The sequence below is a fragment of the Python bivittatus genome, unplaced genomic scaffold (genome assembly GCF_059951505.1).
Source record: "Python bivittatus isolate LINGU-HERP-01145 unplaced genomic scaffold, Pbiv_v1 ctg000850_np1212, whole genome shotgun sequence".
Lineage (NCBI taxonomy): Eukaryota > Metazoa > Chordata > Lepidosauria > Squamata > Pythonidae > Python > Python bivittatus.
The window spans coordinates 54,265,770-54,284,343 of NW_028277112.1; positions in this window are offsets into that span (position 1 = coordinate 54,265,770).

Here is an 18,574-nt window from a genome sequence, read left to right on the forward strand (position 1 = left end):
TCATTCAGTCCTCCAGTTTTTTTAAGAGTTGTTTTTCAGATAAAACTGTCTCTCAAATGCTGGGTTGTGACTGGAGGCAGTCATGGTTAAGGTGGAGATCCAGATATAGTCATCCATACTTAGCTCCTGTTTAAAACTGAATCTCTTTCCAACAAGACTATCTGTGGATATAAAACATCATGGAAACAAATGCTATTGAAAAAACATTTACTACTTGGATTTCCTCCTTCCCACTTACTTTTTGTGGGTGATGAGTAGGCGAGAGCTCCCCTGAGACAGCATATAATGGATATAGAATAATAATTTGATCTTGCATGAGTCCCAAATCTTCCTTTTAGTGAAAGTTGAAGATATTCAGCGGTACTTTAGTTCATCTTATACAGAGAGATAGATGTTCTTAAGCACCATCCCCGCAGCATTCCTGAAGTTAGTGCAAGATTCCTTTCATGGAACTCTTATGCCCTGTAATTGCTGGAAAAGTTGAAATCATCAAATATGTCTTTCTTCACTGTATGTTCTATAGATATACTGTATTTGTGGCACACTTATCCACCCATCATTCCCAAGGTTATTAGTCTGTAAGCATCAATTTTTTGCCAGCCTATTACTTCTAGGTTATCACCTCTTCCACAACTCATAATGTAGCCAAATTTGGTGCAGCAGCACATAACATTGGGTGGGATTTTAACAACAGTAAGTGTTAACTGGGCCAGAAATTGTCTATATTTATATTCGCTACAGTATTTCAATCTTAGTTGTTTTATTATAGCTTTTTAAAGACTTAGTTTTACACTGTCTTGGATAATAATGAATATCATTTTAAAATAACACATAATTACTATCTTAATCTAATTAGGCATTATTTTAGTTTTAATCAGTTCTATAGTGTTTTATAGATTTGAATCACTCTATAATACATAAGTGTGTTGGAGTGTTTCTGTATGCGTGTATATATTTATAATGTTATCATTTATTATCAGGATGTATACAGCTTACATGTAAAGGCTAGGCATTATTTTAGTTTTAATCAGTTCTATAGTGTTTTATAGATTTGAATCACTCTATAATACATAAGTGTGTTGGAGTGTTTCTGTATGCGTGTATATATTTATAATGTTATCATTTATTATCAGGATGTATACAGCTTACACGTAAAAGCTATTACACTATAGCTGTTAAGTTTGTAACTGTGTAGCTTTTATGTTATATCATATAACGGTCAAAGACGAAAATAAATATTGACTGAAATAAATTTCTGGAATTGTAATGAGTGGGATCAAGGAATAAGTAGATTTATAGGACCAGCTATAAATTAATAAAAATGTCATCAACTTTGGTCTATGAATAAATGCTAACTTGGGTCCATGCAATCTACTAATGCAGCTTTCTCAAATGATGTCCTCCAAATGCTGTAAACTCTCCCAAGATTGCCAAACAGCTCATCCAGCACATCTGGAAGATACCTAGGTTAATAAAGTTTTAATTATCTGCATGCCTATCCAATCTGGGGCAATAATCATGATGGTGAATCTCTAGCAGCAAAGAAACCAACTTACACCCATCAAGGTTATCCAGAAAAGGCCCAACCAATGATCAGAGAATGGCTGCCACCTGGGATGGTATAAGTGGAAAGAAACCATGTGGGGAGATCTCAATGTGGTACATGTCACAAAGCTTGGCCTTATGTTAGCCTGCTGTCCTCAGTACCATAAAAGACACTCACCAAGGTGGGAAATTGGTGGCCAATCTGACTGGTTCCTGCACATGGAATTGAGCACTCCATTTTGCCTCTCCCTTCAGGCAACAAAATGTGTTAGGAAAGCCTAAGACCACATCTATTACAGTTTACAATTTAACAGTATTGTCCCAGGATGTTCAGTTTAATTCACTGCTACCTGTTAAATGGATTATAGGGCTTAGAGATAGCTTAGCTGTCATAGAAGAACATCCTTTGTAGTTTGTATTTTCTCTGTTCTTTCTACACAGGAAAACATTTCCACCTAGAGACCTTTCACAGAATGTCTAGACACAAAATAAATGCAACAAGATGTGTCATTTTACTGAAGCTTCAGCAGCACATTTTACATCTTACTCATTTACCTAAACAGCAAAATCAGTAAAGATAAATCTCAGAAATTGATTAATTTAAAGGAAATATGATCTTAGATAACATCAGAACATAGGGCAGATGATTTTTTTGAAATAAAAGATAAATGAAGCTCCTTCTTTTCTTCTTAAAAAACAAAGAGTGCCAAGTACAGTCCTTAATAGATTTAATAGCCAAGTCATAACACTGGGAAATGCATACGCCTCCATTTTTCACATTTGCTATGCAGTAAGAAACATTTTCGTTATTGTGCTCCTTGGAATGGGTGTTGCCTTAGCAGAACATTGGCAGTTGATAGTGAAATCACATATGCTGATTTTTATAGAAGGACTGCTCTCTTCCCCTCAGGCTGCAACTGTAGGAATACCTTCTGATAAGTAATTCTCACTGAAATGCAATTAAATAAATATGCACAGGAGTTGACTCCATGTTTACTCATCCTTTCCCTCCATTCTAAAATGTGCATTCTACATAACCATGCTTTACCAGAGCCATGGGGTATTCTCTAGTTCCCCACTCATACAAGAGGGAACCAATTATGCAGCTTTGATATCTAATTCATGTGGTTTCCTTTCTTTCTTTGAAACCACTCCACAAGCCCATATAAATGTTCTTTTTAAAAATCATACTTTATATTATTTTATAGTGACCTCCACACAGTGAATTTCACAGGTAGGAAACTTACAACGTTTGAACCAAAATGAAAACAGCTGTTTTTTTCCCTCCCTCCCCTCCCTCTCTCTCCCATTTTGTGGCAAGCCATTCAAATTTTAGCTATATTTGGTATAAAATAATCCAGTAAACCCTCAAATAAAATTGAGCTTTAAAAAAGAAAAAGAAAAAAAAACTCTCAGGTTTTGACACAACTGTTCCAGCAATGTTGCAGTAGAAAGCAAGTCACAAAACTTACTTCAGTTCATGCTGCTGCTGTCTTTAAGCCTTTTATCAGAAAACAGCAGACAGCTTTCTGATAAAGGCAATCAATAATAAGATTATTATAAAGCATACAAAACTATATGTCACAAGGATCTCTGAAACTTAAAACTTTTCAATCCTGACTGGTTAAGGCCAGTCAGTAATTCAAAGAAGGTACTGGCTGAAAATTAAGCTAGCCTGGTGACAATGTACACCAAGTATGTCAATGAGAGCATTTGTATTTCTTAAAAACCTTTCCCGTACTAATATATGCTATGAAGATGTGCTGCACTTATGCAAGTTAACATCAATTAAACCCTTAACTCAGGAAACAGGCCAGTTTTTATAGAGCATATTAGCCCCTCTCATATGTTAGATGAATGATGAGCTTTAAGCATGCATGGTATTTCATTCAACGCATGTGAATCAGATTACATACTAGAAACATTTATAGCACTTTAAAATAATAATCCCAACCATTATTAGTTCAGTGAGACTTGCTCACATGTGGAATCTCCAGTATTATAGCCTTCAGCCATTATCTGTGCCTTATAAACTACCAAGCATGTTTAGCTGTAATAAAGCAAATTTCTGGCCTAGATAGAGTAAGTGAAAATGAGATTTCTGGCAATGCTACATAGCGCAGTATATATGTGCCTGTATGTGTGTGCATCTGTACATATATACACACAACTTTTAGAACTGGATTAATAAGGCAATTTGCTTTTCCCTGGTTAATCACTCCTGGATCATTTTAACTGACCCTACCACCTTAGGCTGTCTAGACACAAGGAAGCAGAGCCATCTGGAGAAAACCTATTTTTTTCTTGCCGTCTCTATCCAGTGGTGTTCTATCTGGGGTTCCCTGGCAACCCTGAAGTATTCATTAAATGTTAGTACAGTAATTCTCTGGCAGAGAACCTTAAGCCACAGAGAGAGATAATACTGGATGTTAGAAACCACATTTTCTTTCTTATCTGGATGCAAAGCAGAGAGCTGCAGACAGCTCCTTGCCACCAGAGCTTCATAGCAGAATAGCCAGAAGAAATAAGGCAGTTCAGTGGCTGATGACCATATGCCAACATTTGGTTGCAAGTTGAAGATTCTTCAGAATTTTTTTAACTTATACTCTTCCCCATGAGTGCTAGTTCAAAGTGCAAGGCTTTCCTCTGTAGTATGCTTACTTCTAGTATATCCAATTTCATTCTTGGGAGCTAAGAAAGTAGGAAAAGAATGTGGGGGGTTGTGAGAATGGATGGAGAAATCAGTGTACAAGGAAAATAAGGTTTAATCAAACTCCGTATGTGTGTGTGAATTATATAAGCATCCCAACAATGTGGCAGAAAATGAACGAGGGGCTGGACCAGTGGGATCAAGATCACAGAAGGATTATTCTATTTAAATAAGGAAATGTGTGGAGGATTTTAAAAAAGTATCCACCAACCAAACTGTCCATCTGTTCCAACCTATAGGTTGGAGCAATAAACATTTTTTTTTTCTTCTCTCTCCAAAGATGCGGCTAAGGAGTAAAACCCAAACTCTCCTCCCCACCTTTCCTCCCTATGCTCAAAGTATACCATCTTCCACCAGGTTAAAAAAAAAAAAATGGGTCACCCTAAAGCTCCTTATCTGGGAAAAATGAGCAAACGTCAACAAAAGAGAAGGAAATAATGAAATACAACACCTGAAGTTGGGCCATTATTTCTAAAACATTAAGCAGCCCTATGGTCAGAATGTGAGAAAAATGCCGACTATGGACGGGGTTTACCCCCACCGCCACCCCACACCATGAAACCAGTGAGCTTTCCACAGCCAAGCCCATAGGTGAGAGCACAAAGCTCGCGGTTCCCCCCCCCCCCCGCCCCCCACAAGAAATGAGAAGCAGCCCGAGAAGGGTGGAAAATAGCGAAAACCACGGAGACCCCGCGTTTTAAGCCTCGCTCTCCCTGAGGTGCGGCTGACACGAACCCCATTTTCCGGGGGTTTCTCCCTCCGTGTTTTCGATCCTGCGCTCCCGGGGAGCCTCTAGCGGACGGAAAAGGACGCGCAGCGACCACGAGCCGATTCCGGAGCGCGATCCCTCACAGGCAGCCGCGTTTGGCTGAGGAGCGGCGGGAGACTGGGCCGGCGCCTTCCCTGCCTCTTTTCCCTCCCGGCTCCCGCCCTCGTCGCACGCGCTGCTCCCGAAGGACGGAAAGGCCGGGGTGCCCGCTTCCCCTGCCTCCCCTACCCGCCGCCGTACAGAAGGCGCCCAGGGAAAACGCGCCAAACCTTCACGGCCGAAATTCAACCACCTTGAAGTGCAGTTTTTAAAAGGGGCGCGGGGTCCCTCCGCCGCCTTTCGGCCGCCTTCGCCTCCCTCCCATCGGCGAGATCGGGTCTCCTTTACGGAGCCAGTAACTTTCCCTCTCCTCAGTACCAAAATGGGGGCGGGGGGGGGAGAAATGGAAAGAGTACCGCTTGGCGCCTAGAGGTGGACTTTTGAAGGGGAACGCGGGTATCCAAGGCACGGCGCCTTTTAAAGCGGGAAAAGGAAAAAGAAGAGGAAATCTGAGGGAAAAGGCACCCTCTCCTTCCCTTACCTGCACGCCGCCTGAATTCTTCTCGACGCCGTTTAAAGCAGACCGAGCCGGGTGTCACACAGATACACACGACCGGCGGTCGGCTTCTTTCTAATTCCACTATTCCTTTCGATGTTGGCCACGGAAAAAGGCAAATCCAGAGAGCAATCCTTACATCGGAAACCCACAGGCAGCGTTGGGGCAGACGGGAGAGAGCGAGGCGGGAGTCTCCCCGCTTTCCAAGTTGGTTTGGATCTCTCAGTTGGTTATTTTCCACCAATAAATCCCCCGAGATGAATAATCACTAAAAAAGCGGGGGGGGGGGAGTATGAAGGAAAAGGCTTTCTGATCAAGAGCCGCTTCCCTTTTTCCTCGTTATCCGACAATCCTTCAAGGAAGAAAGGGGGGGGGGCTTTTCTCGTCTCTCCGACTCCAGCCTCTCCTCCTCCTCTTTTAGGAACGGATCTCAGGCAGAAATTCCGACCCGCCCCAGGGAAGCCGCTTCTCCCCACGGCTCTTGCGGCGCGGTCCGCTTGCAAAGAAGCTGCCTTACGCGGTGGAAACTTTCCGGTGCAGAAGGAAACAGCGGCGCCAGCAAGAGCATCCAGCAAGCCGGGCGAGCAACCCTAGACCTAGGTGAGGATGGGCGGGCGGGCGGGCGGGCGCGTGCACAGGCGGCTCCTTCCAGGGCTTGAACACGCGCCGTGAAAGTCTCGCGGGGGGGCTGAGAGGAGAGAGAGGAAAAAAGCGAAATAAAACAATACGTGCAGCACACCGGATCAGCGAGTCTTCTGCGGTTAGGGCATCACAACCAGCCAGCCCAGGTCCTTCTCTTCCCTTTCTCCCAAGTCAGCCGGCTATTCCTCTGCCGCTAGCTCGCTTCTCACCAACCACTACACCGGAGGGGAGGCAAGGAGCCGGCGTTTAACTCTTTCCCCTCCAGCCTACCCACTTCTCCGACGAAAGGAAGGAGTCGCTGCCGCCAGTTCGCGTTGGAACTCGAGGGAGGCCCGCATTTCTCGGAGTAAGCACGCGGCGACATTCCTCCGGCAGCAGCGCCTCTTATCCTAGGGTGACCTGATTAGCCACAGTGGGGAAAGAGGCGCGGGAAACGCCTCGGTGGTAACTACGGTCGCAGGAGCCGTGGACGCGCGTCCTCTTCTTTGGCACTTTCACTCTTTGGCTGCCGCTGCTATTAGGAAATGGGTGGGAGCAGGTGGGATGCTCAACTGGCGCAGGGAAAGGAAAAGCCCAGCGTTTGGGAAGCAGCCATCTCCAGGGCTGTGCAATTGCAGCCCGGTCCTATGCAGGAGGTAGGATCGGGATACGCGTATAGGATCGGGGCGCGTAAGAGGGGAAGCTCTTGCCTTGCGAGATGACAGGGTGTCGGAAAACCCGAATCCTCTCCCCCCACCCAGCTACAAGGAAACGATCGCATGATCGGATTGATTTTTCGGTGTCAGCGAAGACTCTTCGCTGCAACCTCTTGCCTTGTTCTGAAATCGGCAGCGTGCGATCCCGAGGGCGGTCCCGCGGATGGGGCTAACAAAAGGTTTTTTCCCAGACCCTTTGTCACCCACCCTTCGAGTCCTGTTCACGGGAAGGCAGAATGTTTGCCAGATGTGCTTTCACTTGCAAAGCCTTTTCAAGCTACAAGAAATCTTCGCTGAAGCCCAGTGCCGAGTGCGCTTACTTGAGAGTAAATCCCATTGACTTTATCGGGTACAGTTGTACTTCAGAGTAAATCAGGCTAGGTGGGCTGAGGTAGTATAAAAAAAGGTCCTGATTAACCTCCGATCCCCTCGTGGTGAGATCCCGAGAGCTTGCTCCGTTAACACAATTATTTTCTGAGTAAAGGAGAAAAGATGTTACATGGTTGGATTTAAAAAAAATTAAGCAAAATGATAATTGGAGGGAAGGGAGGTACTGCAATCTATAAATGTACTTTCCATATGTTTAGTTGTTTACATCTGAGTTGGTCATGCTGAATGTAGCTGATGACAATTATGTTAGAAGGCTGTTAGAAAGGGGGAAAGTAGAGAATAGAGGTTCCTGTGGACTTCAGATATTACTGATTTATAACTGCCAGCAATCGTCAGATACATTAGCTTGGTTTGCTGGGAGTTGTAGTTCAGTGATATCCAGAGGGCCACAGGTTTCCAATTCCTGCCTTACTAAGCCAGGAAACTTGTTGGTGTCTCAGGTCAATGGGGTGTGAGATATGCTTTTTGATAGATTATGTACCATCAAGACGGTGTTGACTCTTAGTAGCCACATAAATCTTCTCCAGGAAGATCTGTCTACAATCTGACCTCGTGGCTGTTATTGAATCCATCCATCCTGCTACTGGTCATCCTGTTCTTCTCTTTCCTTCCACCTTTCCCAGCATTACAGACTTCTTTAGAATGCTAGACCTTCACATAATGTTTGTTTATTTATTTATTTATTTAATTTGTCCCCGCCCATCTCCCCACAATGGGGGACTCTGGGCGGCTTACAACATACTAAAAAACATGAATACAGTTAAAAGTTATAAAACCAAACATTAAAAAATAAAAAAGCTAAGAAATCCAAGAGGCCGCTGGGGCCACAGCAGACCACTAAGGGGCCAGCCAACCCCAATTCTGATTTCTTCCCTCCCTGCCCAAGGCCAGATGGCAGAGCCATGTCTTTAAGTCCCTCCGAAAGGCCTGGAGTGAGGGGGCCTGTCTCACCTCCGGGGGCAAGATGTTCCAAAGGGCGGGGGCCACAGCAGAGAAGGCCCGCCTTCTGGACCCCGCTAATCGGAGTTCTTTTACCACGGGGATCCGAAGCATGCCCTCTCTGTGAGATCGGGTGGGACGGATAGAGATCGTGGGGGCGAGGCGGTCCTTCAGGTAGCCTGGTCCCATGCCATGTAGGGCTTTAAAGGTGATAACCAACACCTTGAATTGGACCCGGAAGCAAACTGGTACCCAATGCAGCTCACGGAGCAGAGGTGTTATATGGGTCCTTCTTCGGGCCCCAAAAATCGTCCGCGTGGCCGCATTCTGGACCAGCTGCAGCTTCCAGATATTCTTCAAGGGTAGCCCCATGTAGAGCGCGTTGCAATAGTCTATCTGGGAGATAACGAGGGCATGAGTGACCGTTCGCAAGGCATCTCGATCCAGGAGAGGGCGTAACTAGTGCACAACCCGAAGCTGTGCAAAAGCCCTCCTGGCCACGGCTGCCACTTGCTCTTCGAGCAGGAGTCGTGAGTCCAGGAGGACCCCCAAGTTACGCACTGGGTCTGTCTGGGGCAGTGCTACCCCATCCAGAACCAACGATGACAACGTCCCGGATACAGGAGAGCCATTAACCCACAGCCACTCCGTCTTGACAGTGTTCAGCTGAAGCCTGTTGTTCCCCAATGTGTCCAAAGTATGACAATCTAACCCTGGTCATTTGTGCTTTAAGTGAGAACTCTGAACTGACTTGTTCTATGATCCAATTGTTTCTAAATTATACATAGTATTCTCTCTAAACCCAAAGTTCAAAAGCATCAATACTCTATCCTGCTTCTTCAAAGCCCAACTTTCACTTCCATAGAGTGTCACAGGTAAAACCTTTCCCTCTACAATTCTGATCTTTGTAGGGATAGACACATCACAGCATCTCAATAGCTTTTCCAAGACCTTCATTCCTACTCTACCATGTGCTAGTTTGTGGCATATTTCCTGACCACTGTTCCTTTACTGTTGATAGTCAGTCTTAAAAGGCAGAAGTTATCCACCACCTTAACATTTTCATTGTCAGTGCAATATGCTTACTCATGTTTAATTTAAGCACAATTTGCTTAATTTAGGGTATGCATGAGTCACTGAATCATAAATTAACTGTAGGGGTCGAGTTTGTACAATATGTTCAACTAAAACATGGCTGTTAGTTGTGGTTCAGTGTGTCATGCAATCAGTATCTTCAAACTAACCTTCCCTGTTCCCCTTTCCTCCCTCCTCCTCAGTTTATTTCTCAAACTATCCTCCTAGCAGCTAGCAGCTGGATGTACAGCTGTAAACAATACAACTGGAATTCTAACCTGTAAAGTCGTTGGGTATTTTTGTTTGTTTATAACACTATATTTCACACCCCATCATAAGAAGTGTTTTTGAGCATGTGCAAAGCTGTTTGTCTTTAAAGTTGAGTAGTAGATTAGCAAACCATGAGTGAAAAGCATGTTGGCTTTTCTAATTTGAAGGAATAGAAGGATTCCTTCCAAGACTCTGAAATCCTGGCAGTTTTCATTTTAAACCCAGTTCTTGTTTCTGATATCTGGAAATGTTAGTGGATGGAACAGAGCCATGCCTCCCTATCTCAATTCCAAGTGGCTGTAATATGATTAAGAAACAACCCCAAGTGGCCTTAACTGATAACAGCACCCCACCCTTCTGAAATTCCTGGGGTCAACCAGAGTTAAGGAGCTCCTATAGCTCATTAGTTCTTTTTCTGTGTGCTTCAGGATCATAATTAATGCAAGCAGGCATACTCCATTCAGTCCCAACACACTGGTTGAGTTTGACTTCTGACAATTTTGGAGAGGTGGGCTAAGAATGGTCAGAGACAGGGAACCTTTCAAAGAAGGGTGATACAAGTGTGGATACACCACCTTTTGACCCTGACTGGAAGGAAGAGGCAATCTCAGGTGGCTCTGTGGAGTACAGCAAGTCTCAGGTCAGGGTGTTCAATGAATTCAGCAGGACTTACCTGCAGGTAAAAATCAATATACTGGGTTGTCAGGCAGATTTGATTGTGCTGTTTAAAGACAATCTTAAAATTGTTGTTTGGCAATGAGTCCTGGGAGTGGGGAGGCAAGCTTTTAATGTAGGGAGCTGGGTCCTTCCATCTTTCGCTTAATAAACTCAAGAAAGGGAGAAATTTCACAGTACTGTGTTTTATGTGAGGAAGAGAGGAATCAAACACAGGGGAAGGCCATTTCTTCCTATTACTCAGGCACTGGCATCATATGCTTGAAAACAGAGTGGAGTATATTCAATTGCTTTGAAAAACGTTATTGAATTGCTTTGGTCCTTTCTTTAGTTTCTTACATACCATTAACTGCAGTTGCAATGAAAAGCATTTCTTTTGAAGAAAGGCTGTGCTTCACTTTTAGTGAGCTAGGTATATTAATACAGTTTCCATAAATATTCTCAATCACAATCTACAAGTTGACTTCATTTTTTTCTTCATCTGGTAATGGAATTGCAACTTAGGTCAGGCGTCACTACCTTGCCAGAGTTCAACAAAGTGTACCCTTCCCTTTAACAGCCCTTTTTGTTGGTGAACTCTGCACACAAACACGTTTCTAGAGTATATGACCCAAGCCAGCTTTTCCCAGGATCCCCTTGCTTTAGTTCCAGCTTCTAAAGGACATGCAGTTTGGAGAAGGTACTACAGGGTGTTTAGGAATCTACTGAAATACAGCAGCTATATGACACCACAGAATGCCTTTCCAAGTTTAAAATTACCTCCTTCCAGTGCACATACTGTATTTGCCTGCACACAGTATATACCAGCCCACATGCATGTTGATATTATTCAGAATAGCACCAACAGAACTTTGTTGTTATTTCTTTTCCCAACACTTCAAAAACAATGCATTTCTCTGAAATCTTATTACAAATACATCTAAAAGTTATCAGTTGTAGAATAAAAATTCACACATAAAATGTTGTTTCTCTCCTAATTTTAACATCAAAGTGTGTGATTTAGGAAAGTGAAACTTTCCCCTTGCCTAACTTCCTTATGATCCATTTCTCAAGGCACTTCCCTTTAAATCCCACTCACTTCTGCTGTCATGATGTACCATGGAGGAAAATAACTGAAGCATCTTTTGGATACATTGGACTATAATTCCCATCACCATAAGCAATTGATTGTGCTGGTTTGGACTGGTCACAGTTATAATCAAAATATCTGGAGGAGATCAGATTAAAGAAGTCTACCCAGTTTCAGTAACTATTATCCCACATTCTCTTTTGATCATAAGCTAGAGTACCCTGATCCCAACTTTATATAAAACATACAGCAATAAGTAAATGAATAAATTTGGCTGCTATTTTGCTTGTAGTTTAGTCCTGAGAATGTACCAAAATATAATAGTATATGTACGTTTACAGTATTTCTTTTTATCTTGAGTACTATCTGGAAATTTGAGATGAAGAGCACTATAAAATTGTTTTAAATAAACGAAGACCAAGGGATGAACTCATTTTATTTACTGAAAACAACTATTTCTCTGCTGAATGAAACATGTCTAATGAAGTACCACAGTGCCTGAAATGAAAAACAAAGTGCATAATTTAATGTTAAATCCAACATACCCCAAATGATCTCATAATCAGTAGGAGTGGGATGAAGAAAGATTCATTTCAAATCACTAAATGCATTTCCTCAACATCTTCAAACTCATAAACCAATTTAAAAACACACCCTAAAACAACTTGTACAGTTTTTCATTCCTTCAGATCACTGCAGAAGCTAAACAGATTAAGAAAATGTAATCTGAATTCCCCATATTGGTGAGTGTCCTGCAGTGGAAGCTTTTCACCATTGTTTTTAGTGCATACTTTAAAATGCCATCTGCAAATAATTCAGAATATTTTATGATTGCTTCTCATGCACTTGCAAGCAAAGCAGAGATTATGTGACCCCAAAACTACTGTTCCTGTGATACAAATAAAGGGTTGTGTCAGTCTAAATCAAACAAGCAAAAATACATTTGATCTAAAATAAAAATCACATACTCTAAGCCAATGTTTCTTAACATTGGGAACTTTAAGATGACTGGACTTCAACCCCCAAAATTCCCGTGCTGGCTGGGGAATTCTGGGAGTTGAAGTCCACTCATCTTAAAGTTGTTAAGGTTGAGAAACACTGCCCTAAATTGTTTTCATCCTAAGTCTTCCCAGAAGAATATATATTCTTCAAGAATGAGGCCAATTCTTGCCTAACAACACCCTCTGGCTTAAAGCTGTATCTCTTTTTTAAAAACTGGATCTTAAGTAATAAAGGCAGGGGTTGATTTCCAAAGCCTAACCATTTCCCAGCTACAATTCCAATAAAAAGTATCCCCTCTAGAATAAGCAAACGGGAAAAAAAGTATTATCATTTAAACTGTTTTTCTATTCTAAGTATAGCATGGAGAAATAGATTTTCTGAAGTTAATACTAATTGAATAACCTGACTTTCCTATACCAAAATTGATGACCTTAGACTCTTTTCTGGCTATATTAATTGGTCTAAATCAGAACTGGTGTCTTTGAGGTCTATTAAGATGGGGTCTATTGGGGTCAAAACTGGTTGTTTTGGTCAATTTCAATAATGTCTGAAAACAATAACTTACAGTACTTTGGTTTGATAATAACTCGTGGTATACTGTATCTTGAATGATCAAATTGAATTTAAATTATTATCAGAAACAGCAATAGATTTGGACAGATAAGCTGAAGGTAAATTGGGTATTTGGAGTAAAATTAAAGTGAATGTTTTGTTTTGGATAACTTTTGCTATATTGTGCCATATAGTCTTAAAATATATGTTCGCAAATTAAACAGAAGTTTCCGAAGTTGATTTGAGAAATTCTCCCTTTCATTTTTCACTCAGGAAATCCAATTGCCAGTTAGAGATAGTTTTAATTTTCCAGATTTAAGTTTATATCAAGCGGCGTAACTTCTGTATTGAGTTGATGAACGGCAAGTCTTGTCCACTGGGAACTTATCTTAATCGTCTGTCTTAAAATCAACACCTCTTATAAATCAGAGCCCAATTAATTTGGAAAATATGGAATTCCTCCTCCTTCTATATTAGTCACCAGAGAGGTGTGGCATGCAATAGCATGCCAATTCTGTTTTGATCCTTATGCTCCTGCTACATTTACCTAACAGTGAAATCAATTTTGAAAATAGCAAAGCAATTTTGATAATAGCAAACATGGAGTTACATTCATTCTCTGTCTGTGCTACAATGGTTTAAAGAACTAATTCTATCCATATCTGAACACACAATCCATCACTGGTAGTCTCAACGTAGACATTTGGTCTGCCTGTTTTACTCTGTATGTTTGTCCATAAGTTTTTCCCTTCTTTGAAGTTAGGTAAATTGACTTAAATGTTAGCACATTAATTGGGCTTTATATATTTGTTATTTTATTTTACAGTACTTCTAACTATCTGAATCCCAAAGAACTCTCAGTGGTTACTCCATCAAAGAAAAACGAAAACATAATAATAAATAACTACATCAAAATCAATATAAAAACCAAAAATCAACCACACACAGACAAAAAACAAAACTATCCCAAGATAAAGTCTGGTATAGATGCCCACAGTCAGTCTTTTTTTATATTCTTTCATATCGTGAATTTATAAATTGTTCCTTAACTGAAAAGAAATCTACTTTTTCAACTAACCAGACTGATACTGGTTATAATGGTCATACTGATCATTGTATGATCAGGTTGGAAATCAAGGAATATATATTAGTTGCAGTCAGTTTCTCCCACAAATTTGAACATGTCTCAAACAAACTAAAGTTGAAGTCATATATGCATCTGGGAGTAAGCTCCATCACATACATTTTTCCCCTGTGTAAATATGTATAGGATTGTGCTGGAAGACTACAATTCTATACAAGGCTATTGGAGCATAGAAATTCAGTTCAATTACAGTATAAGTTTTTTGTTCAGAGGGACTGACTTGAAAATGAGCATTTCAGTGATAAGCTATCATCTTTTCCTAAATGGAGACAGTGAGTAAGATCCAGGAAAAATCAAGCCTTACTGATTTAATGGGATATTTATGCACAAATTAAGGTATATCCAGCTGAAACACATGAAGCTTAAATGTATGCTGTTAAGTAGATCATGGCCTGTGATTTTCTAAATGACGTAACATCTTATAAATTATTTTAAATATATTTATATTTAAAATTATAATTTATGTTTATCATTTCTCTCTCACAGACATACAAACAGACTTAGAGAATAAGCCTTGCAGATGATCTGGCATCAGAATAACAATCTGGACATCAGACATCTGGATTGATAACTAACATCACCCAATCACATTCACTACTTTCTGCTAGTGTTAAGAGCATCTTTTATAATCCACAATTAATTAGAAACCTCTTTCCTGGGTAGATATTGGCAAGAAATTTGTTCCATTCACATATCAGTGTAAATGTATTAAATTCATACTTCTCATATGCAAACTAGAATATACAGATAGACCAACATTCACATTTTACATTGAAGTTCACAACTAAAACAAAAAAAAAGTATGCACAAAAATATGTCTATTGGGGAAAGTGAGCACAAAGCTGCATTATATGAGGAAATACACCTGGGAAAATGGTATTGGTTAAAAGATGTGCTTATGGGTATAAATATTTCATGCAGATTTTTTTTTTAATGGTGAAGGAAAGCAGAAATAGGAAAATGAGAAAGTGAAGAAAGCTGACTACTATCAGCCTGTGCTAAAGTAACTAAAATTGCTGGCTTATTGTTTAGTTCAACCAATTTCTACCAGACATTGTCATGCATTTATAGTTCATTTTGAAGCTGTTTCCCAATCTGTCCTGTAAGGAAAGATATTAATATCTTTTAACCTCAAGTTCACCAATGCAGTATCCTTCTTTTAAAAATAAAGAACAGCGTCAATCATTTGGTCCATTTATTTATTCATTTAATAAATATATAATTTGACTTCTGGAAGGAAACTAATACAAGATTAAAACGGTAGAGTGTTGGTGAGCCTCGGCAGGTGGCAGTGCCCAGCTGATTTGTCTGGGCTCAGATTTTGAGCAGGGTCAGATTTGCTTAGTAATTTGATGGGAGACCTCTTGGAAAATAGGGCTGAAACATAGACTGGGAAGTCAGGCCCCTTCTGATCTATCAAGCTGAAATCAAAGGAGACCTTTACCCAAAGAGTTGCATTTTCTGTTAGCAATTTGGGGTCCACTGCATAAAGACATGCCCCAGAAGATGAGCAGTTCAACTCTTTTTAGAATAAATACAATGAAAAACATGTATCTGTCAATGTCCTCAGTTCATCTTTTAGCAATTTCCCTATTGCTCACCTTGTCCAAATATTACCAGCCTCATATTTTCCCATATTGGACCTCCCAAATGTATTGGGTCCACAACTCTCAGAATTCCTTACTGAAAAGCCTGTCTTGATTATAAGAAAGCCCATTTCCAGGTTTTGTAGCCTGCAATGACTTAGTCTGTTTCCAGAACAAGCTAAACCAACATCAAATAAGCCACCATATGACTTAGACTATTGTCTGAACCCATCTTCTGTGGTTTGTAAATATTGTGTGAACCATTTACATACTTTACGTTATTCAGTAACCCATGGGTAAATCATGGCTCAGACCAAGATACAGTATATAAATGAGGTCTTAGAGCATGTGACATGCCCCCAAAAATGACCATGTCCAAAGGACACATACTAAGGTATTGGAGATGAACGTAAGTGTTCCAGTTTTGCCTTTGACAAACTTTTGATAGCAACTGTGGCTAGCAGTTTCCTTTTTAAAGCTACATACAATACACACACAAAAAACCCCAATGTGTGTACCATTTTTTTTCATCCTAGTGTTTTTCCCGCATGAAGGGTCTGTGGGTTTTTTTTTTTTTTTTTTTGATCAGCTGAATGTTGTTCCACTGGTTTTAACAGGAATTGACCAACCAGTTTGTCACCCAAGCCTGATGTCTCAACCCCCGATGTCAGGCTTGGGTGACAAGCTGGTCAGTCGATTTCTGTTGCAACCAGCGGATCAACATTTGGTTGATCCAAAAAAAAAAAAAGGACCCTGTACATGCAGGAAAAATGTTCGGATTAAAAAAAAAAAAGCACAATAATTAGGTCACTCTAATTTTTACAGAATCCAGGTTTAAAAGACCTGGTTGGGGGGGTGGGGGGTGGGGACAAGGATGCTATTTAGCATGATTGGCAGTTTTATCTGCATGTTTAACATTAAAGTAAATGATAAATGTACAACATACTTGTATACTAATTCAGTTCAATTTGACCCCATGTAGACACAGAAAGGGAACAGCACTGTATTTCTGTGAGTGGCTGGACTTCCTCTGCAGGATTGAAGTAACAAGTGTTTCTTAAAAAAAAAAAAAGTTGTAATGAAGAACACTAGCATGCATATACAAGGAAGTTATACAAATGACTTACTACCCTGTAATACTCATTTCCTCCTCCAGCTGAGCTCTGTCTGTGCTACAGCCTGCATTGCCTTCAGCATTGCTAACAGCATTATATTCACTATTTTCTACCCATTTGTATCAGGTAAGCCTTGGCTCCATTGTAGTCAGCCTCTGGCAAGTGGTGAACAAGGAGTGAGTGATGATCTCAACGTGTGATGCTGACTGCCTCTGCTGGAAAGCACACAGGCCATTATAGAAGAGAGCAAAAAATCAAGAAAGAGCCACCTATGCTGCACCATAGGAAGGGCCAATCTAAGTCCTTCATTCTGCCTCCAATAGCCACCAGCCAAATCACCCTAAAAGCTTACATCTAAAGCGTACAGCTTGTACTTTATTTCTCACCATCTGCCTCTATAGTATTGCAAAAGTCTCTTTGATATCATCATCATCATCATGTTTCATAAACATGTCTAAGTATTCCCCTGATGATTTACAGCATACAAATACAATTTAGTGCGGTGATACAACCAGTAAGTTCAATGTATACTGATGAACTGGTCTGCAAGTGGAGGTATAATAATCTTAGTTTCTAGTTGGTTTCTTTCTATTTCTGACTGTAGCACCATCCACCTGTTCCTCTTTCTTCTGCTAAAGCCATACTGTCTAATACTGCTTTTGCAGTAAAAGATTTCATAGCATGGCCTATGAGGCTGACAAACATTCTCAGTGGTATAGAATTCTGATAATACAATAATAGCTTATAGACTTACATTCCATTAAAGTATTGTAATTCTTTCACAAAGAATGCTTTTAGAAAATGAGATACAGCTCAAACATTTGAAAATCTGTCTATGTAGTGGTGCTGGTTGTTAAACAGAGTGTCAACGGTACCTAACTTCAGATGACTCCATCAGAGATTCAGTGGCCACATTTTCAATCTTCCCAGACACCATAGAAAAGGCTAAGATGTTCTTATTTCTCTCCTTACTCCCTGCTATTTTTTCCCCTCCAGAGATTTAATTTAACTCTTATTAGTTCCTTTCCTGATCTTGTGGTACCCTAAATGTTGGGTAGAGTCCTCTCATTTACTCAGAGAACCAGTTGAGGAATAATGAAAGTTTTACTGATAAAGAGTCTTATGAATAATTAGTATAGGATACCAGTAATTTCTCCTTAAAGAGGTACATCAACAAAATTTCTCCTCCCTGCTTAATTGCAGAATGATTATTTATTTCATCATAAGGGTCTTCCCTTCCCTTTACATGGATTTTTCCCCGTTCCCCTCTTTTTATTCTTTCCAACCCAGCAGAATATTAGAAAGAAATTATAGAAAGGGGCACAGGGTTCTGTCTGTCTCTCAGCAGAATATTTCTCCAGAACAGAACAAAATTGCCCCAAATTTCTGGTGGTGGTGAACAGCAAACGAGAATGAAAATGGTCTGCATGAGGCCAGAGGTTGCAGAAACCAATTCCAGAATGTCTGTCTGTCTGTCTGTCTGATCTATCTATCTATCTATCTATCTATCTATCTATCTATCTATCTATCTATCTATCTATCCATCCATCCATCCATCCATCCATCCATCCATCCATCCATCCATCCATCCATCCATCCATCCATCCTATTGGAGAGGTGGACTTGGAACGTTGCTGATTGCTCCATCCTGAAGTCCTCTTCCCTGTCCCCTTGATCCAGAGTGGAGCCACTTGTAGCTGCTTTTAGGGAGAAGCTCTGCTCATGCATTATTCTTCTCAACCCAACAGAATGTTAAAAAGAAATGATGTAAAAGAGCTTTGAACTCAGTTTGTCAGCAGAAT